This window comes from Pempheris klunzingeri, chromosome 17, assembly GCF_042242105.1.
Source record: "Pempheris klunzingeri isolate RE-2024b chromosome 17, fPemKlu1.hap1, whole genome shotgun sequence".
In the NCBI taxonomy this organism is placed as follows: domain Eukaryota; kingdom Metazoa; phylum Chordata; class Actinopteri; order Acropomatiformes; family Pempheridae; genus Pempheris; species Pempheris klunzingeri.
This window is the reverse complement of record NC_092028.1, coordinates 5,265,129-5,290,147: the sequence shown is the minus strand read 5'-3', so window position 1 is coordinate 5,290,147 and position 25,019 is coordinate 5,265,129. Positions and strand designations below refer to the sequence as shown.

The 25,019-nt window shown below is 42.2% G+C and overlaps 1 protein-coding gene across 1 annotated transcript in view; it reads right to left on the bottom strand.

Annotated features, from left to right (window-relative positions):
- The window catches only part of LOC139216402 (junction plakoglobin-like), a 106,355-nt gene extending 81,829 nt beyond the window's left edge, over nt 1-24,526 (bottom strand). The window contains exon 1 of the mRNA XM_070847498.1: nt 24,506-24,526. The gene's annotated coding sequence lies outside the window, so the exon portion shown is untranslated. The remainder of the gene's footprint in view (nt 1-24,505) is intronic.
- Between the last annotated feature and the right edge of the window lie 493 nt (nt 24,527-25,019).

The following is a 25,019-nucleotide window of genomic DNA, read 5'->3' as shown; positions in this document are numbered from 1 at the left end:
GAAATAGTGTATTTGATTTGTTTGGGACTGTTTTCAAGAGCGGATGTGTACACACTGATGCTCTAGTGATTATGGTTTTTATGATCTTTTGACAGTAAAAAATACAGAATGTGGCCAACCTTATTGGATCTCAGATGTCTTTAAACACTGCCAAATACACTCTATGTTTGGATAGGTTGGGTGGGTTGTGCTCTCCAGCACTGCTCTTCCCTGGTTCAACTCCTGTTTCCAAGAATAATGTTTTTAATCAATATTGGCCATCTTTATTCCAGAGTAGAGATGGGTATTGTTGTGATTTTATCAATACCAATTTTGATACCGATGCTGCTTCACTGTAGTGAAAGGCTCTCGATCTGTCACTATAAACGTTGTAACAGCTCTGTGACATTCTGCTGTTTATTCCTGTGATTTCCTCTCATCTAGTGATGGAGAATGGGTTAGACTGTTACTCTCGCTATCTACTGACAAAGCTGTGGCTGCTGCTTGACAAATTAGAAAGGCTTAAAACAAATGCTAACTGAGTTGATAACTACCAACATATTCTTTATCTATATTTATGTCACATTTTTAGCTCTGAAGCCGGGAGCCTCAGGTACTCCGACATTAGATGCAGGGCTAAACTAATATCACACGGACCTGCTTCAGATTTATGGAATGTTAAATGTGATTTATGAGATTGTTTGTGTTGCCCACTTTATATGCAACTAGCTTTTTATGAATGTTGCATGTAGGTGCAGTTTCATTAAATTCAGTGAGCCCGCACATTCAAACATTTTGCATCGTGAAGACCGGAGAGCACAAAATGTAAACACACATTACTGTAATGTCCCACATAACCGCCTGACGCCCGTGGCTTCGTCATCTTCACAGGACATTTGGGGATTGGAAAATGCCAGCTATGTTAGAATGAATTAACGTTACATAAATACTGATAGCATCTTGGCATTGTCTTGGACTTGTCTTTTTTTTTATCCTGACTTAGAGTACTTTATAAAGATTCATCCCCTGACCCAATCCAACCCGCCCCCCCTGCCCAACCTCCCCTCAGGTTTAATGCTTGGTTTGCTTTACTGAACACAATGACTCTAATCCTCGCCTCATTCGTCTCAGCTCCTCTTTCTCACTCTCTCACTCTCTCTCGGCTCCTCTCCTCCTTTTGATCTCTTCATCTCTCCTCCTCCCACTTAATCTGTTCTTGTCTTTCTCCACATCTCTCCTCCTCCACTTCCCCATCCATCTCTCTCCATCTCCTTCCTCCACACTGACAAGACGCAATTTGAATTATGCTGGAAGCTTTTTTGAATAACTTTTACTTTGTTAATATTTTCCCTTTTAGTTTGCTTCCCTCTGTATATGGAATTTAACTTGAATACTGCTTTACACAAGTTCACACATTTCACTCATTTTCCTATCTGTTAAAAGAGTTGTTTTCCCTTCCCAAGGTTTTTCCTACTGTCTTCTTCCAGCTCGATCTTCCAGCTCTTTTCAATTAGTCTTTTACCCGAAAGATTAAAAAGTGAATAGAGCAGAAAGATAGGTGTGTGGGGATGAAGGCAGCAGATTAAAGCAAGTGAGAAAGAAAAAATGAAGGAGGTAGAGGACAGAGGAAGGCAAGCAGAGGAGGATGAAAAGGAGAAAAGAGCTGGAGGAGGGTTGGAGACAGCAGAGGTAAAGCGAAACAAGGTCATAAACACAGTTCAGAAACAGTGAGCTATTTTAATGACTATCTGAGTGAATGAGAGCACAGATAGCTGTGGTAATGCTAATGCTAATGCTTGGTAAGCATGAGCACAGTTCAGAGTTTAGAATAATATGTGGATTTGATGAGGGGAGTCCCTCTGTTGTTTACAGCGAGGCAGAGTCACATGGAGAGCCCTTTTCACTAAGCTCACGACACCTCAGCAACACTTGGAACCATAAAAGGTGACTAAAATAAGAATTTCACTGAACAACTAAACTACATACATTTCACAAAAACTAATACAACATCTTCATTAAAAGACTCAAATTCAGGACAGCCTGTAGCCTGACAAACAAAACCAAAGGTGAAAAAATAATAGTAGAAGACTTACTGCTCTGCAAACACTCTGAGTACTGGAGGGGTTTGGATGAGCAGCATCAACACTTAGCTAAGCTCCTCTCTTTTCACACCAGAGTCAGACAACACTGTTTAGAGATGGATATCAGAGTGGAACTGTAAAAGTGGGCGACACTAGGATTCTGAAAAGAAGAGAGTGACATGACCCTTTGGAAATGACACCCTTGTTTAAGGTGCTGGAAGGCTGGTGGAATGTATAGGATACTGAAGTTATGAAGAAAAGAGGTAAACATGGAGGAAATCTTGAGTTTGCATCTTCTTCAACTATAAAAAGTTATGAAATGAACTTTATTCAAAAGGTAGAGTCTCTAATACAAGCCTGTTTCAAATGAATACACCTGAATTCAGAAGTGACAGAATCGGATTACTTGAGGTGGATTTTGATACAAACGAGTAAAAAGGTAAAAGCAAACGACACATCGTGCATTGTTACCTTGGTAACAGGTCAGCCACCCTACACTCACCTGGTTGCTCTGGTCACTGTGACACACAGAGGGCATGAGAGGAGAAGAGAAGAAACCAGGGGGAGAAAATGTCAGGGTGTGAGAGGAGAATGAAAGATGACAGGTGTAATCAAGAAAGAGAGGAGGAGAAATGAAAGGAGAGGAAAAAGAGTAGTTTAGGCAATAAGAGGAGGGAGAGGGGAGGAAGAGCACGGGAAAAGAGAAGAATAAAGTGAGGAGAAGGGAGATAACAAGAGGGAGAAGAGTGTATGATTGTAAAAGGAGGAGACAGGCTTTTCACATAACACACACACACACACACACACACACACACACACACACACCACACACAGCCAAAGAAGCTTAGCATTTTTCTGAGGCCCATTTAGTGTGATCTGCTCTCACGTAACAGCACATCACTCTCTGTCTCTCTCTCTCTCCCTTCCCTCCTCTCTTCGTCTACAAACGTCTAATCATGTGGCTCGCTCTATCATTCCCTTCATCTTTCCCTCTCTCTTCCTCTCTATGAGAAATATCATCATCCCCCGCCTCACTCTCTCCCCTCCTCGGGCTCTCTCTCTCTCTCTCTCTCTCTCTCTCTCTCTCTCTCTCTCTCTCTCCTGTGCTACCTCATACATTCTGTTGTTCATTTCCACTGTGCAGCCTGAAGCCAGTTTGAACCACTTTGAATTTGCTCGCTCCTTCACACATGGGCAGTAGTTTGACAGTCTCAGACTCTGGATCAGGGCTTGAAACGGACCAGTGCTTAGTAATGACTGGTCTGATTTCTCCCCACATGAGTACATGTACTTCTTATTGAGGACTGCTTCCCCAGGGGAGTATGGGATTTGGATTGTCAAACAGCACATGATACCCCCACCCAACACCTTTCAAACGCTGGAATAGATCTTTTTCATGGCAGACATTTTGACATTTATGTCACAGTTGGAACAGTGTAGGTGTATTTAATAGCACTGATGGCTGCTCTCCACTTAGGGGAGGGTCTGGTATTGTGTTTACTGGCTCACTGGAATAGCTCACTGGGACGCTTAATGGAACCAAGACAGCATTCGTGATATTAATTTCGCTTGTGCTTTTCCTGCTTTGACAAGTCAAAGTGTCTGCTGTGAAAACAACAACGTTCTGTCAAGAATCTTTAGAACATTTCAAGGCAGAGAATCTGCAAATCACACCCACGTCACACAGTGACTGGTCATGTGTGTATGAGTAGGGTCTAAAGTCTCTTAGAATCTCTTTTCATTGTCAATGCTTTTGAGGGGAGACTGTCTCTCTATCTCCACGATTAATCCTCCTCTCTCCCCTCTCTATCTCTATGCACAAAGTTGTCTAGTTGTCTTAAATGAGACTATTTTCGACATGTCTGTCCAAGCACTCAGCTCCACCAACTCCAGCAGGAAATGTTTCTGGAGGAGTTCAACAGTTTTACTTGGGCATTTTACTGTAATTAAGCAAAGAGTGTAACAATACCAAAGACTTCAAATCTCGACACAGTGCAGACGTGCAGCAGGGCTGAGCTGCTGGGGCCTTTTGATGTGGCTGACAATCTCCTCACTGCTGTGGACTTTTACACACTGCACTCTCCAAATACTCTTTCCCTTCTCTCTCTGCACAACGCTATTAACACACCACTAATTACAAGCCATGTTTTTCCCTTTTGTGTCATTTGGTGTTACTGATTGCTACCATGGAAACACTGGCCAGCAGGTGTCACTGATACCATTGTCATAACCCACGACTGAAATGAGGAATGGGCATGAGTTATTTATTTAATAATTTATTTATTATTTATTGTAATAAAGAAAATAAACTCAGATGAGACGTGTGCTATTCAGTGACATCAGTTGTGTTCATGTGGATATAGTGCTATATGACACACTGTGGGGTAAAAAATAAGAAAAAAAGGGATTGGCAGTGAAGACAGGGAGTCACGCTGGAAGCCGTCCTGTGGAGCACCGAGCCCAGGTGCTCCAGAGCTAATCTCTATACACAGATATCTGCATATGAATACCGAATCTGTAGGCAAGGGAGAAGATTTTGGTTTCGGAAACATTCTGGTTTTCCTTCGTAGTCTAAGTAATATTGACCAATCACGTTTGAGCAGGCTTTGGTTGCATCCAGGTAAATAGTCTGTATGGAGAGCAAAGGAGGCAGAACGCATTGGCTGAAATGTAATGTCAGAACCCATCAGCTATCTGTGTTCATATGCAGATATCTGTTTATAGAGATTAGCCAAAACGTTTTGGCCCACGTATTTGTTATCTGGATATCCACTAGCTACTCTGGAAGCCCAAAAACACTGGCCATTGCCCCAACAGCTGATGGGTTCCAAGATGGTTCCAGATCTGGCTAGACACTGCAATCGAGCTCCTCTAGCACCTCACGGAGAACATAGACACGGTAACTAAAGTCTCAAAAAACGTTTCTTAGTTAAGCCGGGGGTGGTGTGGCTAACTTGTTAGGCTTAGAATAAGTCTTTATTTTTATCTTCATCTTTGTCCATCTGTCTAACTTGCATTAGAAAAATTAAAGAGAAAAATGGAGACTGGAGACAGACTGATGGCAGTAAACCAACGGATGAACTGAAGGTGAAGTAGTCCGACTTCCTGAAAGTAACAGCATATGGCACATGTAGCTGAGACATGTGGTGACGCTGCTAAAAGCCTGTAAACAAAGGAAGTGAAAGCAGAGCACAGTCCAGGGGCCGACGGTTGCAGGAGCAGTTAACATTCTAACATTCTTCAAGCAAGTTGTTGTGCATCATTGTATCATACAAGCACCAAAGCATCCAGACAACATGATGCAAATTCCTGCTATTACACTGATGAGTAAGGTGTCAGGAAACATACCGCTGCACTAACAAAGGCGGTGAAGAATACTGGCAGTGAAGAAGAATGTGAATATAAATAATGCATCATTTAAAATGCTTTACAATTTTTTTGCTTTGCAAAGTTTTATGAAAGAGGAAATGCTACCAACTAATTTGTTAGACATCCAGGTTCCACACACCGTGTTTTGTTCTGTTCACCTTGGTTACCTGTTTGAAGTCTGTAGCCATTTATCTGGTCCTGGCACAGGGGATGACGTCTCTGTTCTAAGTCCCACCAACACAAACTCTCATAGGCGCGGCTGCTTTTCCAAACTGGAAATAGCTGCCAATTGGGCGCAAGTGATTCGGGAGGTAGAAAGCAGGCTGGTAAATACTAGTAAGTAATCTTTGCATCAGAATTTATTAATGAAGACAACAATGAAATGTCAAAACACAAACAGAAGCAAATAATCCAGCTTTGTTGTCAAATAACAGGACCAGAGCTCTAATTAAGCCACTCTAACATACATTTGTCTGCATTAGAGCTATGCGTTGGCTCTGGCCACTGCTGAGTCGCAGCATTTCCAGGCTTTGTCAAGATCATTTCTTTACACTTGGTTTCACTTCCTAACACCCCCCACTCCACGCACACACGCACACACACACACACACACACAAAGCTTCTTCCTGCCCCGCTGGCTACCTCACTCATCTCCTCCCCATTTTCTTTCTGTCTTTCTCCATCTTTATTCCCCCTTCACTCCTCTTCGATCTCTCTCCCTTTACTCCTCATCTTTTCTCTCCTCTTCCTCCGTCACCGTGATTGCTTTTACAAACCTTGATAAGCTGCAGACACACGCACACACACACACGCCTACACATACAAATACAAGCGAGCATACTTTAAGCAGAGGCAGAGATAACAGCTGAATGAAAGAGAGAAGGAGAGGTGGACTGTGCTTGGCCGGTGGGTTGGCACAGATACAGCAAGTGTAGAGTAGGCCAATCTGACAGGACAGCATGACACACGCACACACACACACACACACATGCAGTGCATCCAAGAGGAATGATGTGTGTATACAAATGTATGAATGTGTGTGTGTGTGTGTGTGCTTGCCTGTCAGCAGTGTAGACAGATGTTTTTGTGTTTGTGTTGCACTGAGTGCACATGTGGTTGTTTTCTGAGTATGACTCTGTGTTTGTGTGTGTGTGTGTGTGTGTGTGTGTGTGTGTGTGTGTGTGTGTGTGTGTGCGCCATGCTTGACTGAAGAGAGGAAAAGGCTAAGCTGCAAGACAGAAATGATAAGAGTAAAGCTGAAAAAAGAAGAGAGAGAAAGAAGACATGAGAGGGAGGAAATGAGGGATGAAGAAGAAATGCATATGAGGGTGGAAAGAAAGGAGGGAAAGGATGATGCAGCTTTGTCACTGTGTGTGTGTGTGTGTGTGTGTGTGTGTGTGTGTGTGTGTGTGTGTAAGGTAAAGCCTGCTACCTAACAGCTCATTATCATGCAGACTGTCGACTGGTGTATAGCTCTGCTGCCCTCAGTGTTTCTCTGTCACACACACACACAAACACACACACAAAGGGATGTGAACACACACATGCACGCAGAGCTTCAGGCACACACACACACACTCACACTCACACACACACACACACACACAAAGGTTGAGGCTAGCAGAGGGTGAGAGAGCATTCTGGCTGAAAATCTGCCTAATTTTAATCACTCTCTCTCCCCACTCACCTGCTCACATACACAGGTGCACACACACACACACACACGCACACACACACCTACGGCTCAGACCTGCTGAGGTTCACCATGGCAACCAGCAGAGGTACCGCTCTCTGCTGTTCAGGCATAATTTTCTGGGTGGAAAGATTACAGGAACATTTTGGGAACCTTTTTGGTCGGTCAGCAGACTCACAGGTTTGATTCCCTGTGTAAGATAACGGAGTACCCACTTCATTTACCGTATGTTTGTCAGCATGGAGTGTTCCTTTAATGCTTCTGCATATCTGTCAAGGTGCAAACTCGACTGTTCGCTGTGTGTATGTGGGTGGATTGATGTTGCCTGCTCTGATGATCCTGGACAATTTTCAAGGTGAGACAACAGAAGCGGGATGTGATGCTGGAGGGGATAAAAGACTGACTGAAGGGTCTCAGTAAGTGACGACAGACTGCATCCACTCCTGAAGCTAACAGATCAGTAGCTGTAGTGTCTGTACTACAGATTCTAATAGTACTGAACACCGTTTTGAGAATCTAAAGGATACACATAAAAACAAATGGCTCCATCCATCACTTGGAGTTATTGTACCCATTTTTATTTCCTCTTTTAATAATTGAGCCCACTCATTTATATATTTTGTTGCTTTATTGATTCACTGATCCAGGCCTTGCTTTCCAAAAGCATCTTGAGGCCAAGGTAATCAAAAGCATTGTAACTACAGACGCTCTTAGAAATGATTGTAAGGTATCGAGTGTCTCCTACCCACAAGCTTACATACGACAGGTCTAACACAGTTTTGTGAGAGTTGACAGAGTTGTGAAAAATAAATTTCACAATTGGCATGTATATTGAAGCATCTGAAGCTTTGCTTTCATACTGAACAATTCCAAGTGTAAAGCATCCCTTTGTATCATTTACAGCTTTTGCACTTTATGATGTATGTTTTTAATATAACACAGCTTATATGCTATCAGTCAGCATACACATATCCTTCAGAATGTGAATACATTTCATTTAATTTCACATTTGTGTTTTGAGACTAAATAATATCCGCATTCACGCAGACCACCTTCATCTGTCAGAGGGGCTGACAGCACACACCGAAGCGTCCACTGTCAGGAAATGTGTTTGGTTTGTCTGTGCCATTGTAGCACTGACCACGCTGCCTGAGAGCATGAACACTGCACCAGTATCCACACACAGCCTAACGTCACGGACGGCGTTTTAGCAGCACGCTTTTTCATATCTCCTGTCATGTCATTTACAGCTTTTTGTATTACATTTAATGCCATTTGCCTCACTTAAGCACCAAAACAACAAATTCTCCTTCCTCTGTCAAATTAGCAAGAACAATTATGCAATTCTCCAGTAACACTTTGAAAATGGAGCTTGCTGAGAAACATTTAATGTGATGGTTGCAATTTCATTAGGTTTAGTCACCAAAACTACCGCTAGGTGGTTAGCTTTAGGCACAAAAGCTGCTTTCTTCGGTTTGGGAAAAGATGGTGGTTGGAGCCATGACATCAAAACCGACTGCTGTGGTTCTATAGATATATTACTGGGCTGGCATGTTCCACACAGGCTCTGTCCAGCTATAGGTGTTCAGGTCTGTGCAGAAGACAGCATGGCTGCAGCTTAAACAGGGACGGTAGGAGTCCAGCAGAGCAGTGGACCCCCCAACCATGAAATAATTATAATGAAAAAGAAGAACTGCACACAACCAGGAAGATGAATCTCACTTACATTTGGAATTAAAATGATTGAGAGAGAGAGAGGGAGAGCGTGTGTGTGTGTGTGTGTGTGTGTGTGTGTGTGTGTGTGTCTTCACGTGTAAATGTGGGATGTGTGTTTCTTGGTATGAGTATGTAATTTGCATACCTCTGATGTCGCCCTGTTTCAACTGGCCTCGATACTCTGCTAGAACCCTAAGGTGCAATCACTCATGCGCATGCACACACACACACACACACACACACACACACACACACACACTCACACTCGTGTGTATATATACCCACATTTAAAGAGGCATAGACGTGCATATATTGGTATAGGACTCCATATGCCTAAACACACACACACACACACACACACACTGAAGACAGTGCAGTGATGTGGCCTGTCAGCTCATTAGAGAACATGTGTGACTCATTCTCTCGCCCAATCACAGTGAGCCGCAGAGCTTCCCTACTTTAACCCCAGATTCACCACCACTGTAAATACTGCAGTATATTTGATATCATGCTGTGTTATTTCCATTCCATTTCAGTCTCCCATCGTGCTGTTCACCACAGTGAGCGTCGAATAGGTTTAAATTCCTGGATTGCCAACATTTACGAAGACATAAGAGGAAGTAGGTAAGGGGTAAGGGTCGCAGGATCTGATATTAATTCTCTAAAATGAGAATGATGATGAAAGTGGAGATGATATGGAGAAAAAAAAACACAGCGGAGCGGTTGGAAGATTTTGCCCTGAAGATTGTCTGAAGATTCTGTACAACCCTGACTGCAGGTACATGTAGTGCATAAATTTAAACTAAAGTAAATCATGGTATTGGGGTTTTCTCAAAAACATTAATGCACTGGAATCTCAGATGAGCACAGTAAATATCCAGCTTTTTTTTTAACTAAAGAGTTAGACTGGAATGCATAAAATCATCAGAGTCTGTTAGCTGGGTGCAATAAGCAGAGTGAACACGTCTCTCCACAGAACAGTTATCAAACACTCTGTATGCACTAAACCTGACAATCATGCAGGCATGTGGAGGAGTGAAAGTACAACTTCTATGAGTTTGTTGTGTGTGTTTTTTTGACCAAATTCAAAATTCAGTGATTGACAGAGTTGCACATCTTGAAACAGAGACCATCTAGAGATTGACAGACTTCTGCAGATGGCTGGTACTGGCAGCATGGTGGGACTCTTCACTGATGTGTCTAAATAATCGTAATGAATTATAAGGTCTTCTAATGGGGCAACACGGTGATGTGGTGGTTGCTTCCCAGCAACAAGGTTCTGGGTTTGAACCTGTCGAGCCTTTCTGTGAGCATGTTCACCCCATGCTTGCGAGGCTTCCTCCCACAGTCTGCAGACATGCCGGTTAGGTAACTGGTGACTCTAAATGGCCCGTGGGTGTGACTGTGAGTGTGAATGGTGGTCTGTCTCTGGTCTGTGACTGACCAGTCCAGGGTGCATCCTGACTGACCTGAATGTCAGCTGGGATTAGAACCAGCCCCCCTGCAACCCTTAAGGAAATGCGGTAATGGATGATGAATGAATGAATAAATGTGTTCTAATGATGGGACAGATTACAGGACAATAGCTTGTTATCCCAACACCTGCCTTTTTCTGAGCAGCATTAAAATACAGTCTTCATGCCATTTAATAAAGCTTTCACTTAGTTCTCTGTAGTGGGTTCACACACACACACACACACACACACACACATTTTATAAGCTGCAGAAAAACAATGCCTCTGTCCCAGTCACTATATCTGTCATTCATCGCCCTCGCATGCACAAACACAGACTGTGGCATTTATAAAGCGCTTTTATCCAAATCAGTTTACAATTTTCCTCCCATTCACTCACACTCACTGCAATACTCTACCAAGCTAGCATACCAAAGCCTGGTGGTCTAGGTGTGTCAAAGGAAACTTCATCATGTGGATAGAAAGGGCTGGAAATAAGTGGACAACGTGCTCTACCTCCTGAACCACAATCACAGACTGTAGTAGTGCTTTTATCTACTCTGTATTATAGAGCACACAAAACATCAGCAAGACAGCCAGTGCCCTTATGTCATTAAAAGTTTTCCAATGAGACACAAACTACCACAGAAACACACACACTCACACACACACACACACACAGTCTCCAACAAACACACATTTAATCCACCTACAAGCAATGCCTATATTTCATTCAAAATAATAGCTTCACTCGAGATGTATAAAACTTTACTCCACACACTCACGCTCGCTCACATACACACACACACACAGAGCTGTCTGTTATCAGGTCTGAGGCAGCCTGTGAATCAGTGTGTGTCCTCGCAGGCTTGGCAGAGCTGCCCACAGTATCTGGCTCTGTGGTATTCTGTTGTCTTGCCAAGCTGGAAATTGGCATAAACCTCTAAAATTCATTCTAATGTTTCACTTTGTGATAACAGTTTCATGTTTCACTCCTTCAGCTGGTACTCTGTGACCTCCTACCGCAAACTGACACACTATCAGCTGCTAATGTACCTCACATAGACCTCTGTCTTGTTAAGCTCACAGAGGTCTAAAGAAGACCTCATCATAAGCCTGATGATGACACCTTGTAAATCGTGAGGCAGCTGTTCCTCGTGTTTGGGTACTAACTGTTTCTCCCCACAGAGCACATTATCTGTTTAAGGTCGAGTGAGGATCTCTGCGTGGTTCTTGTGCTGGTTGTCGCACTCTCGCACGCTCACCCACAAAAATCAAAAGATGTTACATAATTGCAGCTGCCACAAAGACACAGCTCTTGCCTCCACAGCCGCACTGACTGAATGCAGTTCCTTGTTAACGATTGGCTCCTGGGCAGCGTGACGAACAGCTGGTGGTCACTGCAAAGTAACTGTCGTTGTCAGATCAATTTAATGAAATAAAAAGAACAATATTTCTTTCTGTAATGTAGTTAAGTAAAAAAAAAACAATTATTTAATTAGAGGTACTTTAAAACTGTATCTAGTTAAGATACTTCCTGCCATGGCTGGTTATTTCAAGGGCAAGATGAAGTAAAATCCAATTATTTTCATAGACAATGTTAAAACAAAAAAAGATATAATGCAAAACTAGTTGCCAAATGAGACCAATAATGATCAGGCTAATTTGCAAAAATGTTGCTTCATATCTCGTTCACTTCAGCTGACAGCTCTAAGGTCTACTTTCTATGAAACATTTAATAAACTACACTCTTCATAAACTTACTGATGATAATAATGAGAAACATCATTCAGTGAGTGGTGCTGGCCTATAGGTGCCTTACTGTGAACATCCGAGCATGTGATGATGAGATTCTCCTATAGAAGTCATTAAAAGTGAAAACCTAGTAAGGATATGAAATAAATTTGTCTTAAGGCCCTTGCGGTTTTTTCTTCCCCCGTATGTTGGAACTGTTAATCCTAACTGTATACACCTGAAACCACTTCTTGGCAAGGCTGCATTGGAGAGCGCAAATCTCTCTACATAGTTGGCAACAGCTTTTTCACCATGCTGTGTTCACACACAGAGTTAGGTATAATAAATCTGCTCTGTTGCCCACTGGAGGAGCTGCTTTGGGAAAAGCTGACCCTTGAGTGAGAAGCTAATATGTCGTATGTTTATTTTAACAAGCTGCACACACACACACACACACAGTTTCCTCAAGAAGCACCCCAGCAGATCAGAAGATAATGCATCGATGAGCTGTGGTGGTCAGAATGGAACGAGTTTACAGATACACAGAGAGGGGTGGTGTGTGAATGTGTAGTAATGAACTCAAACACACACACACAAACACACACACACACGCACACGCACACTATCAAGTCCACAGGCGGTGGTCTTTAACCATCCATCGTTCTAAAGCAGAAGAGGCTTCTGTATCTATGCTCCAAGTAGATGGAACACCCTGTTTGCAAACCTGAGAGAGGCTTTAAAAATCTTCCTTTACACTGCACTCTGGCGTCCTAGTTAGTGTGTGAATAAGTTCTGGGCGTGTGTTTTGTATATTGAGAGATTTGTGTATTCTGCACTAATTCTTTGCATAATTGCACAAACAGCTGCTAATCTTCATATTCTGCGCTTGCTGCTGTATGATTGTATTGGGATAGTGTTGATACTTTATCAAAAGCACATTGTGTTGCCCTGTGCATGAAACGTGCTGTGTGAATATAGCTTGACTTGTCTTGTTCTGTGGATGCATCAGCACTGACCTCTATGACACAAGCATTGCATTTCCTTTAGCAGTGTCACAATAAAAGTCACCATCACGTTCACCAGTTTTTAATACAAAGCAGCAGCCGCAGTCTGGTTTGCTTTAGCGACACAAAGCTACAGCTAATCCATTTGTTTCAATCATAGTTTTAGCCACAGTTTGTCTCCTACAACAGGGCTAGCGTGTTGATAACTGGCTTGCAGTTGAGCAGAGTGACCAAAGCAGCTGATGAAAAGATTATAAGAGCGCTAGCAGGACTATTAACAAGCCTGCAGCTAAAGCTATCTACCCGTGATATCAAATGTAGTGCTAACAGAGAGACGCATGTGGACACATCTGTCTAGAGGAGATCATTTGTGTGCTAAAGTGAAGCCTTCAGCATAAACCATCATAACACTTCTAAGGGTTAGGTTGCAGTGAAAAGACTACATCGGTAACGTCAGCTTAGCCAGCCTCATGCTAAGGAGGCTCCAGAGCGCCACCAAGTCACCAATTCGGATAAATCTCTGACGTTGCTTTACACAGACATTAAGAGCACAGACGTCACTCATTCTGGATATTATATTGGTAATTTTAGCATGCATGAAAAGCTTGCAGTTTCCTCAAAATACGCCAGACGCTAGCTATGTCAGAACTGTTATACATTAGTGCAAATTCACGTTTGACAAAGCACTGTATTCAAGCAAAACCTCACTCACAACAAACTGTGTCAAACTACTTTTCAGTAGCCACACATGCAAAGACTTCATGAACATAACGTGATGCATTTTCCATCTAAAGCTGTCAGTCTGCATCTCTACCAGCTGTCACCAAGCTGACAAACAGCTATTTCTGCATTCAGACCACTCATTACTTTTATGATTTGTGCACAAAAACAATTACATGCTGATCTACCCATAATCTCTGTCTCTGTTTTTGGTTACTTTTCTACCCATCTCATGCGCATACATCGCACTGAAGCTGTCTGCATAGAATGCTTATGACAAAATGTAAACACACTGAATGGCTACCGCAGATGAAATGCCAACTATAAATGAATATCAAAAATGAGGTTTTTGCTCTTTTAACTAATTGCTCCAAGATTAATACAGATGTTTATGCTCAAGAAATCTTTACAGTTACTACAGTAGCTACAGTATTAGAGATATTCTGCATAAATTATATCTGTCAAATCCATTTCTAATTATGTTATTATAATTATTAATATTGCTTTGTTAGTTTAATATTTGTTTTTGTAACTCCTGTAAGATTTCAGAGACTTGTTCTTCGGAGAGTACAAAATTTAATACAATAAAAACTTGCTGTGTGAGTGTGTGTATGTGTGTGTGAATATGTTTGTTTGTGTGAGTATGTGTGTGGACGCAGAGAGAGACAGAGAGAGAGAGAGAGAGAGAGAGAGCTCTCCCACACACAAATATTCACATGTTGTGATGCATTACAGAAAGAAAATAGTTAAAAGAAAGATAAAAAGACACCCCGATCCAAAGCAAGGTCAATGTGAGGAAGAAAGAAGCACACACACACACACACATATCCCTGGAGAGTGTAGATTTAGGAGTGGCATCTCTACAACCACGGCATTGATTTTCATGTCAGCCAGTAAAATATCCTGCAGCCGTCTACTCATTCTGCCTGTCCTCAGTGAGAAATAAGCTGCTCTGTCACAGCCGCTGGTGTCGTGCCCAGTTTACACATCTGACATCCAACATCTTTCAGAGACAAAATGAAACCGATTAGTTTTGATTTGAAAATATTTGGTCATGATGGTTCAGATAGTGTAACAGAGGTCCCACCTTCTCCCTCTGTGTTTCTTCCCTCCACAGAATTGGTTTCAGCCCACACTCCTCCATTCTTGGAGCCCTGAAGTATAATTTGATGTTCCTAAGCGTCCCCAGTGGAGTGAGTTGTTTACATTCAATATCCCTCACTAAAATGCACACCGTGCTTCCTAAGGGGCCAAAACACACGTCGAAGGCAGCATTACCTTATTAAAGATTTGCAAAAGCTCATTGAATGATCTGAAACCACCTTGATGCATGTTGGCTTCTCTTGTTAAACTTTCTTTCAGTCAAGGCTGTAATCTCCACTGAGGATGAGGGAGCGTGTCCCCCTTACTTTAAGCCTATGAAAACAGATGGCCCACATGTGGGCCCTGGATCTGTCTGAGGGGGGGTGTTTGCATGCTGCTGTTTACATTGATCTAAAAAAATAATAATAGACATGCTATGCCCATGTTGTGCCATGCCATTGTCAGTTTTGAAGTCTGAAAGTCTGAAAATATGGGTATCATGTGAGACTAGATGACAATGAGTATCAAGTGGTAAAACTCCTGTCGCCTTAGCTTAACTCAGGGAAGGACCTAAGTAACATTCCAAAGTTAGGCTACATGTTGACGTGGGAAAAACTAGCACAGCCATTTTCAAAGGGGTCCCTTAACCTGTCACCTCAAGAAACTTAGTGTATAGTGTAAAAAAAAAAGTTAGTTGTGGACCTTTAGTAGATGTGAGGTACTTAGTTAGTGTCGATGTATAGTGCAGGTGGCAATTCTGACAATAAGCGAAAATACCAATGTAGGCACTGTGGACATTTTTGTTCTATTAAAACACCTTTGTACTCTGCTTATAAGAATGCGAATAGCTATAAAATGTACATTGTTCGAATTAATTATGGAGTGGTAAGAAATATTTTGTTCATGTTTCACAAAAAGCAAAAATGTCAATGTAGGCACAGGCAGATCAAAGGGTTAAATAGGTCAGATTGAATTTCTTACTAATGTCTTTTAGAACATTCATCTCCAGGCTACCCTATGATGATGTAAGAATGATAAAAATGTTGATATGCTCATCTGAGTCACTTTTACTTATTAATGTGGGCTCAGAGCAAGTATCACACACAGAATGCAGAAACAACCTTTGTGCTCAGCATTTTGCCTCTACATACAGGCTGCCCTAACTTGTTGGTGGAGGTTGTTGGGGCGGATGATTTTCAGACAGAATACCTGCAGAAACTAAACAAATGAAAAAGAGAGCTAAGGCTCCTTAAGTCTCTCATCTCCACTCACCCGGCCAATCGCAGCGTGAAGTGGGTGTGAATGTTGTGTCTGGGTTGGGTCCAGAAGTTGCTGCAGCCAGGTCTCGTTCTAAAGCAGCAGCTGCAGCTGTCACCGTGAGCAAAAGATTCAATGCCGATTATATATTTAAGACGAAGAGGAGAGAGTGAGAATGTGAAGTAAAGGAGGAATTGTATGAGATAGAGGACAATGTCGAGTGTGATCCAGAGTACAATGAAGAGAGCATTGACAGAGAGGGAGCCAGGAGGCAATTAGCTTAGTGTAGCATTGAGACCAAACAAAGGGGGGGCTATTGGCTTGGCTCTGTCCAAAGTTTTCAGCCAATGCAACCTTACAGTGAAGACAAGAAATCAGAAACTCACTGCACCATGCCACTGTTCACCAAGAAGCAGTTTGAGCAAATACTGAAACTCTCACTAACAGCTGTTTGTGTGACCAAACCAACGACATACAGACATATATCAGTGACCTTAAGAGGGGCTGGTCGGAGGATTTTCACTTGCCAGGCTAGCTGTTTCCCCCCTGCTTTCAGTCCTAATGCTATGCTAGGCTACTTGCACCCTGGACCAAGCTTCACACTTAACCTTCAGACATGAAAGTTGTATCCACCTTTTTCTCTGGCTCTTTCACCTCTAAAACTCATGGATGCACCGCTCAAACTGGTCTTCCTGGACTGGATTTAATATTCCAAACAGCACTATAATGTGTAGTATGTAATATTCAAGTATTAAAGAGTGAAAGGAACTGACTTAACTAGGCCTGCAAACACATTCATCTCAACCGATCAGTCTACTATCAGTTAAATACCTTAGAGTAAATGTGAGTGTAACGCCTGTGGGGATCGGCTCCAATATGTCTAACACTAATATAGCAGAGGTAGCTAATGAGCTAACCCTCCTAATCTTTATTTAAGTGCTCCCTCATTCAGCTGGCAATTCGGGGGTAATGTGTAATGTCGGCCTCGTTTATCAGCTGTGTGAACTGTTAGAGCAGTGGTGGAATAAAGTTTAGAGAAGCAAGTTTAATTAAGGAAGGTTGATGCTTCAATCACTACAACAAAAGTTCAAGATTGTTGACTTTTTCTTGTATATTGGATGGGAATTTATTTGTATAGAACATTTCATTACATGTAAATTATTACTCAAAGTGCTTTACATTAAAAGGCAAACATTAGAACATGGTAGCATAAACATGAGCATAAATATGAGCAACATACATGAGTACAATGGATGCTGCATACATCCAACATTCATTAACATGAACACATTCAAATTCACATTCATATGAGCAGAGAAACAGATACACACACATAAACACACACACACACACACACACACATACAGTAATCATGCGTGAACCTGTAAGAACTGCAAAGTTTTTAGGTAGTTTTTAAAGGTGGATGCGGTTGTGATGGACCTCAGATTATCGGGCAGCTTGTTGGAGAGAACAGGACCACAGTGAGGCACCCTCATCAGCCCCTGATTTAATTCTTGGTACAGCTAGAAGACCACTCCCTGACATCTTGAGGGGCCTGATCGGGTTATAATCTGTGAGCAATGTTTTAATCTATATCACAAATGTACTGAGGAGCCAAACCATTAAGTGCTTTATGGACTACCAGCAGGATTTTGAATGTAATTCTGTACTGTACCGACAACCAATGAAGTGATTTCAGTATTAGAATAATATGTTCAGATTTTCGAGTACGTGTAAGGACTCTGGCTGCTGCATTCTGAATGAGCTGGACTGATTGTTCCTTACTGATTGTTTGGATAATCCTGCACATAGAGTGTTACAGTAGTCTAACCTGCTTGAGATGAATGCATGAATCAGTCAAGTATCACAGTCTTCATTTATACAGTTAATTGAGATCATCAGAGGAAAGTGAAATGTACAACTGTGTGTCATTGGCATGTGAATGGTAGGATATATTGTGTTTCTTTATGATATTACCAAGTGGGAGCATATATTGATTGAAGAGCAGTAGCCCAAGGACCAACCCTTGTGGAACTCCAGAAAAAGGTGTGGAATTCAGAGATTTTGTTTCTCCCACTGTAACTTTGTTATACTACTGGAGACTGGCTGTATAGTGATATGCTATCATTTATAACATGTTTTATACATTTATTACAAGTTTTTTTTGTATTTTATATTCAGGTCAGTTATAGCAGTAGTAGTATTAGCAACTGTGTGTGACTGATATTTAGACCAATAACACTATTGATATTTGAGAGTTGTAAAAATCAGATCAGCTCTTTTTTGTTTTTATTATATACACACATGAAATTGATATTTTCATACAGATCCTTTAATTTTGTTTTTAAGAATTGTTGGAACTGTTTATGTCAATAGTCGAATCAATCTGTCAGCTGACATACATGTGGTAAGTTAAAATCAGCTGATAATATCAGCCTGTCAGATGAGTCAGTCTGGCTTATGCTGATGAAAGTATAACCAATACTAACAGCAGTAACTATTCTAGCAATAATGTTATCTGTAGCAGCACTAGCAATAATAGTAGCTAAGTACTACAGTTCTGACCATCTGGCAAAAAGTAAAAGCACACTCTGTTGGCATATTAAATGCATGCAAGCACATCTTCTTTTGCTTTGCTTTGTTATATGACCTGCGTCACAACAGTCCTTCAGTTGACTTCACAATTGACTTCAAAGCGAATATTGTCCCTGTGATACGTTTCCAGAGTTGGTAAATCCTGTCTTTGACTTATATAAATAGCCGTGCTATTTTGGCATCAATATATGCCTCCAACCTAGTAGATTTATTACTTAAATCTAAAGTAAAAGTTTTTAATGCAGTTATGTTTTCAGCCAAGATACCCACTATAACATTATTCACTGTATCAAACCTGGGAACTGACAAGATTTTATCTATACCAATTTATAATCAATGATTCTGCTTATTAGTCGATTCTCAATCACTTCTCTTATTGATTCCTGATCAATGAGACAAGTGAGGCCTACTCAGGTTTGTAGCATCAAGGCAACTGTTTATTAATCTCTGTGTCTGTACACTGTGGCTGTTGTGATCTAAAATAGATTAAATGAGAGAATATTTGTATAGCATTTGTTTTCATTTAGGTTTTAGCCAAAAAGAAATCTGCTAAGCCTGCCGACGTGGGTCTAATGTTATTATAACATAAAATGTTTACCCTCAGTAACAGACATGCTTCTCCATTGGAAAGCAGTGGCACTGATGTAGCACAATATTGCTGGTGTTTCCACTGTTCCTACATCGACATTGTTCTTGGGAGGCTGCAGCCTTTATTCTTAATAAACTGTACATTTACCACTTAGCTTTTCCACTGCATTGCTTTCTCTGCTGCATGCTCTTCACTTGCTCCACCATTCACTTGCCATGCCACCTTATGCACGCCCCTATTCACTTCCTTACTCGAGATAAACATTTTACAGACAGTGTAACTACCACTGTTACCATTTGTCTTTGTGAAATGAAGCCACGCCTTGGGCTGTTTCTCCCTCTCGCCATGACTCCTCGTTTTCAAATGGCGTACACTAAAGACTGTGATGTCATTGCTTTGCAATGCAATGGCTGGCATTGTTAAAAGAAACAGGTAAGCTTAGGCATACAATTATTATAGATCACACAATTTGGAGCCAGTTCTCAATTCAGTCAGTTATTGATTCCCATCCTTAATCAAACCCAACTTAGCCTTATTAGCATAACCTTGGGGTTTCCATAGCCTGACACCATGTTCCCCCACAATAGAGAAAACTATTGAGACAGTATTTAGCAATGGTATTGGTAGTACAGTGACACGGTAGCAATGGCAGCAATGGTAGTAGTAGCAAGAGTAGCAGAACAGCGGCTGTAGGAGTAGTAGCAGTAGTAGTTCCAATTGTGATAGTGGCAGCCGCAGTAGTTGCACTGCCAGTCACATTGTCACAGTGTAGTGCTAGCTGCAGTACTGCAATATGGCAGCAGCAGACGTGGTGGTGATAGTAGCAGCAGCAGTGGTGGCAGGACATGCTGAAGTGGCAGTAGAGGGGGCATTATTAGTGGTATTAGAGGTGTCAGTACATATTAGTTCAGTGATAGTAGCATTCAGTCTATGCTGTGTTCCAGTTTAACTGTTCAGTATCCAGCAGTAGCAGAATGTGGGTATACCTGGGTTTACAGCTGTGAATATAGTGAATAATGACAATGTGAAGTGAGGATGAAAAATACTGCAGTGGTCACAAAGCCAAGCTTTGATGAATATGTACCCAGAATATTGTTGTTTTCTCTTTACTTTCCCTAAACAAGAGAACAAAATCCATAATTTATGCAACCAAATCCAAACCAGTTTTGTAACCTCTGATGTTTTGGAAAGGTTTGCTGCAAACAGCCCCATTGCTGCAGCATCACCAGTGCGGAAAATGTACTGTTCTTCACCTGTCAAATCATCCAGTGTGTGTGTGTGTCCCTCGACACCCACTCCCCGCGGCAGTTGCTGCAAACAGGAAATAAATAAATAAGAAAGTGTTCTTAGACAGCTTGTCTGGATGAATAATAGTTATGTTAGACAACTTAATGGGAATATGTTCTCGGTCGAGTATTCTGGGTTACGACAAAGAGACCATAGTGTGCCTCCCTCATGAAAAGAGAGCTACAGCTAATGCACAGATTCATCAAGGAGCCCTATGTAAGAACTTAAAAGTCAAATCTATTGCATGCTGTATGTACCAGAATTGCATTGATTCTAAACACAGCTTGGTGCCTGGGGAAGAGCGGGCACAGCTGCTGAACTCTTCATGGTCAACAGATTGTCAAAGGCACTTTTGATTTGTGTGATTTGTGATTTTGTTGCAATGACAACAGCCCTGCCTGCTGCATGCAAATATAGAACAGAGGGAGAATCCAGCAGTCCAGAGCTTACCAGGGCTCTAAAGAAGTGAATGCACCTCTGGGTTAGACAATGTCGTGTGGAGAAAGGTCGCGTCCGCGGGCCTGTATTAATTTGTTTTGTTCTGCTTTTTCTACTCTTCAGACATGTGTTTAGTAGCTCAGCAAAATGAGATGAAATGTCACCAAATGCATCACATAAGATTCATTCTAAAGTGTGACCTGAATCTAAATACTAAATAGACTGTTCTGGCTGAAAATGAACAGTGGAAATGAAATGTGAGGTTCAGCACAGGGAAAATACTGGGCGATTTTTCTTTATAAACTGAAGGTTGTGTGCATGAAAATCAAATTGGCCTGAAGTGTACATAATAAAAAAATGAAAAAGCTATTGACAAATGTTCTTTTGTCTATTTCGCATGCACGTTTAAGATGGCTTCAAGTCAGCCCCTCTGGCTCATATTTTAAAGGATTCAATTAGAGAGAAAGATAACACGTGTACAACATCAGACCAGCTTAATCCTGCACAGAGCATGTGAGCAGACCACGAGTGAGCAGAGAGAGTGAGCAGGAGGACTTCGGATGGAGCGCAGAGCAGGCTTTTTAAAAAGCTGGAGGGTCACCATATCTCCAGCTCCAATAGCTTATTGATTAAATCAAAACACAAGCACCTTGTCTCAATCCTCTCCCCTGACACCTGTGCCATTATCATGCCGTTTGTGGGTCGTGTCGGATTCAGGTGGTTGGTTAATGTTTATTTTGTGCGTTATTGGCTCTCATAATGGGTGGGGTGAGCGCAGGTATTGCAACTCTGACATGTACATCACTATAGGCTCTAGAGTTTAAGCTAAAATTAACAACAACACAACACAGCTTTAGTCTTTTTTTTTTTGGAGAGAGCAATGGGCGATTTGAGTGAAGAGGGTTAATGAACAGCTCCGTAAGCAGGGAGCTCACCACTCCACTCCGCTCACATGCTCTGATCCTGCAACAGTGTTAAAGGAAAGACACAAATGGGGGCAAAAAGTCAAAATGGGATCCAGGATCCAAACAACAGACACAAACATAGTCAAATTCACATCTGCTTAAGCAAGAAATGTGTCTTACATTTACAATTTCACATCATACAATAACAATGATGATGATGATGATGATGATGATGATGATGATGATGATGATGATGATACGCCCAGTGAAGTGTGATTTATTTAGTTCTTGTGCGAAACAATTGAAAGCATGCCTTGACTAAGCCACGTATATCTCTACACCAATATACTGGTAGTTGTCTCCAACAGACAAGGCAGCATATTGCTGCCTCTGTCCCCAGTGTTGACAGAACTGACTGACAATCAGGCGAGTCGTGCTGTTTGTTCGCTTCATGTGAAGAGAGACATTTTGTCCAACCAACATGTTTAAGTTTGAAGTGGGATATGATCATATTTTGCCATTTAGAAAATATGTTTGTCAGTAAAAGTTTGGATTTTCCATGTGGTGTTAGGACGGGATCTGTTCACTGTAAGTGCAAGAAACCAAGGTTACAAGATCGGAAAACTATTTTCGCTAAAACTCCTGGACAATGTGACATTAAACAGAAAGAGTTTTCACACATGTGAACAGATGGAAGCTTTTATAACACACCTACAGTATGAAGGAAACGCTTTCAGCCTGGCTGTAATGAACTGAAAGGCATTTTAGGGGGGTCCTGGTGACCTATTGTTTAAGACCCACAGACCTACCATATAATCCCAAATCCTCCATTCTATTGAGCCATTCTCACTCTCATCAGCTCTGTCTGTATCTAAACTGTCATCATCTAATAAAGGCCACATTCCAATACATAAGTACATCAGCTACAGTAAACACTGACACTTCAGTCCCACCTCAGGACATCAAGCTCAGCCTTTACACATCATAGCATACATGCAGTTGTGTTAAAGCCAAATTAAATACAGCGATATGTAGGGAGGTTCCTTATTTTATGAACTCAGTGTCCTCACATTTACAATAAATTAACATCTTTATCACCTCATAATTTTCAAACCAAGCCTGAAGGCTGGATTATTTCCCTCAGAGGGAAAACAGGTTTCACCTGATGAAATGGTTAGAAAGGTGATAAATCTTCTCACTCACACACACACACACACACACACACAGTGACAGAGCATGGCCTGGAACCAGCAGGAGGGCGACTAGAGCGAGCGCAGGCTGTCGGACCGACAGGTGACTGACTGTTTCTGAATTATTTAACAGCAATAAAAATAGATATGAAAGGTTTTACATATTAATGGGGTCTGTTACAGGTGAGGCGGTCAGGCTCCCTACTGGTCAGTCTTGGTCACACACACACACACACATGCAGCAAGGGAACATACCATACACACACATGTTTAAACTCAAATTAAGACACACACACAGTCAAATATTGAGCAAGAAGAGCAAAGAGTCCACCCACCAAATCACTTGCACCGATGCTCACATTCACGCACACACACACTTGGCTTGTTCTCTGGCTGCTACGCCCGCTTGTCACAGCCAAAGAATGTGGAGTCAACAGCAGAAACAAGGAGACTGTGTGAATGTGCGTGTGTGTGTGTGTGTGTGTGTGTGTGTGTGTGTGTGGAAGAGACAGACATAGTTAAATACCATTGGTGACAATTACATCTGTCCTAAAGGCTCTTTAAATCTCAGTGCAGATGCATTTCACAGCTTCACCCTCAACATCTGTTGGGAATGAGGCACTTCTGCTTCCTGCAGGAACACACACTCACACGCACACACACACACCCAAAAAAAGAGAGAAAGACATAGAGGAGAGAGGGGAGTTAAGCAGAAATGTGGATATTTTACATGGAAGATTTGTTTTTGTTTTATTTAAGTCAGTAAAGCTCAGTGAACTGAACACAGAGGAGGGAAAAGGGAGTGTGTGTGTGTGTGTGTGTGTGAGAGAGTGAGAGAGAGAGAGAGAGAGAGAGGGGGAATGTCATGCAGGGGCAGAATGCACTGAGGCACAAGGCGACATGGAAAGCCGAGGAGAGACTTGAACCCACAAACCACACTGTGTTCCCAAACACTCTCATTCCAACAACACACACATAAACACACACACACACACGCACACACACATATCAAAGCTCCAAGCACTGCAAGATCCCATTATCCATATTTATCTTTTAAAAACAGGCATCATCACTGCTCCTACGGCAGCAGCATCTCCAGCATCCTGAGCACACATCCTCTTTAAAGGTGACAGCCACATTCATTCTGCTCACTCTGTCACACACACACTGAACACACTGTGTTTCTATGGGGTGTCAGATGGCCATGTAAGGCTGGAGGGAGGCATCAGACTGATTGAAGTTTCGGGGAGGGGGGGTGCAGTTCACAAACTGGTTGTGATGCTGCATGATGACCACAGACCGCAGGTCATTCCTCCACCCTCCTTTTTTATCTTTATTTCCCCCCCATGTCTCGTGTGGCTCGTTATCAGGTTACCGTGCGTAAAAAGCCCGGTCAGCTGCTTTTGGTTACCTTGTTCACTGGACAGCAGTCTGGAGCGGCTCCCTGTCGCGGCAGTGACGGCTTCAACTTTTCCTTCTTCCCTCGCCTCTCGCCTTAAATCCACAGTCCGTGCCGGTGCAGGTGCCGGTGCAGGTCCGCTCCTGTGCTCTGTTCGCCTCTGCGCCCTCTCCGTGTCTCCCGTTGAACGCGGTGTGCAGGACGCAGCCAGCCGGGCGGGCGGAGTGAGGGGAGCGGACCGGCGGCTCGGCTGCTTCAGCGTCACAGCAGAGGAGGAGGAAGGAAAGAGGTCTCACTCTGACGTCTGCACAGTCTTATAAGGTGCATGCCAACATGTAGCGCATTGTGGCACAAGGCTCTGGCAAAAATAACAAAAAAACAACAATGTTTAATGGAAAAAGGTTCACTAAGGTTTTGAACTGACCGCTTTGCATCTGAAGTTAAGATCAGACCAATGGGTGTGTGTGTGAGGACACCCTGCACCTCTGGGTTTATCCAGTGTCACTCCAGGAAGGGGAAGCGTGTC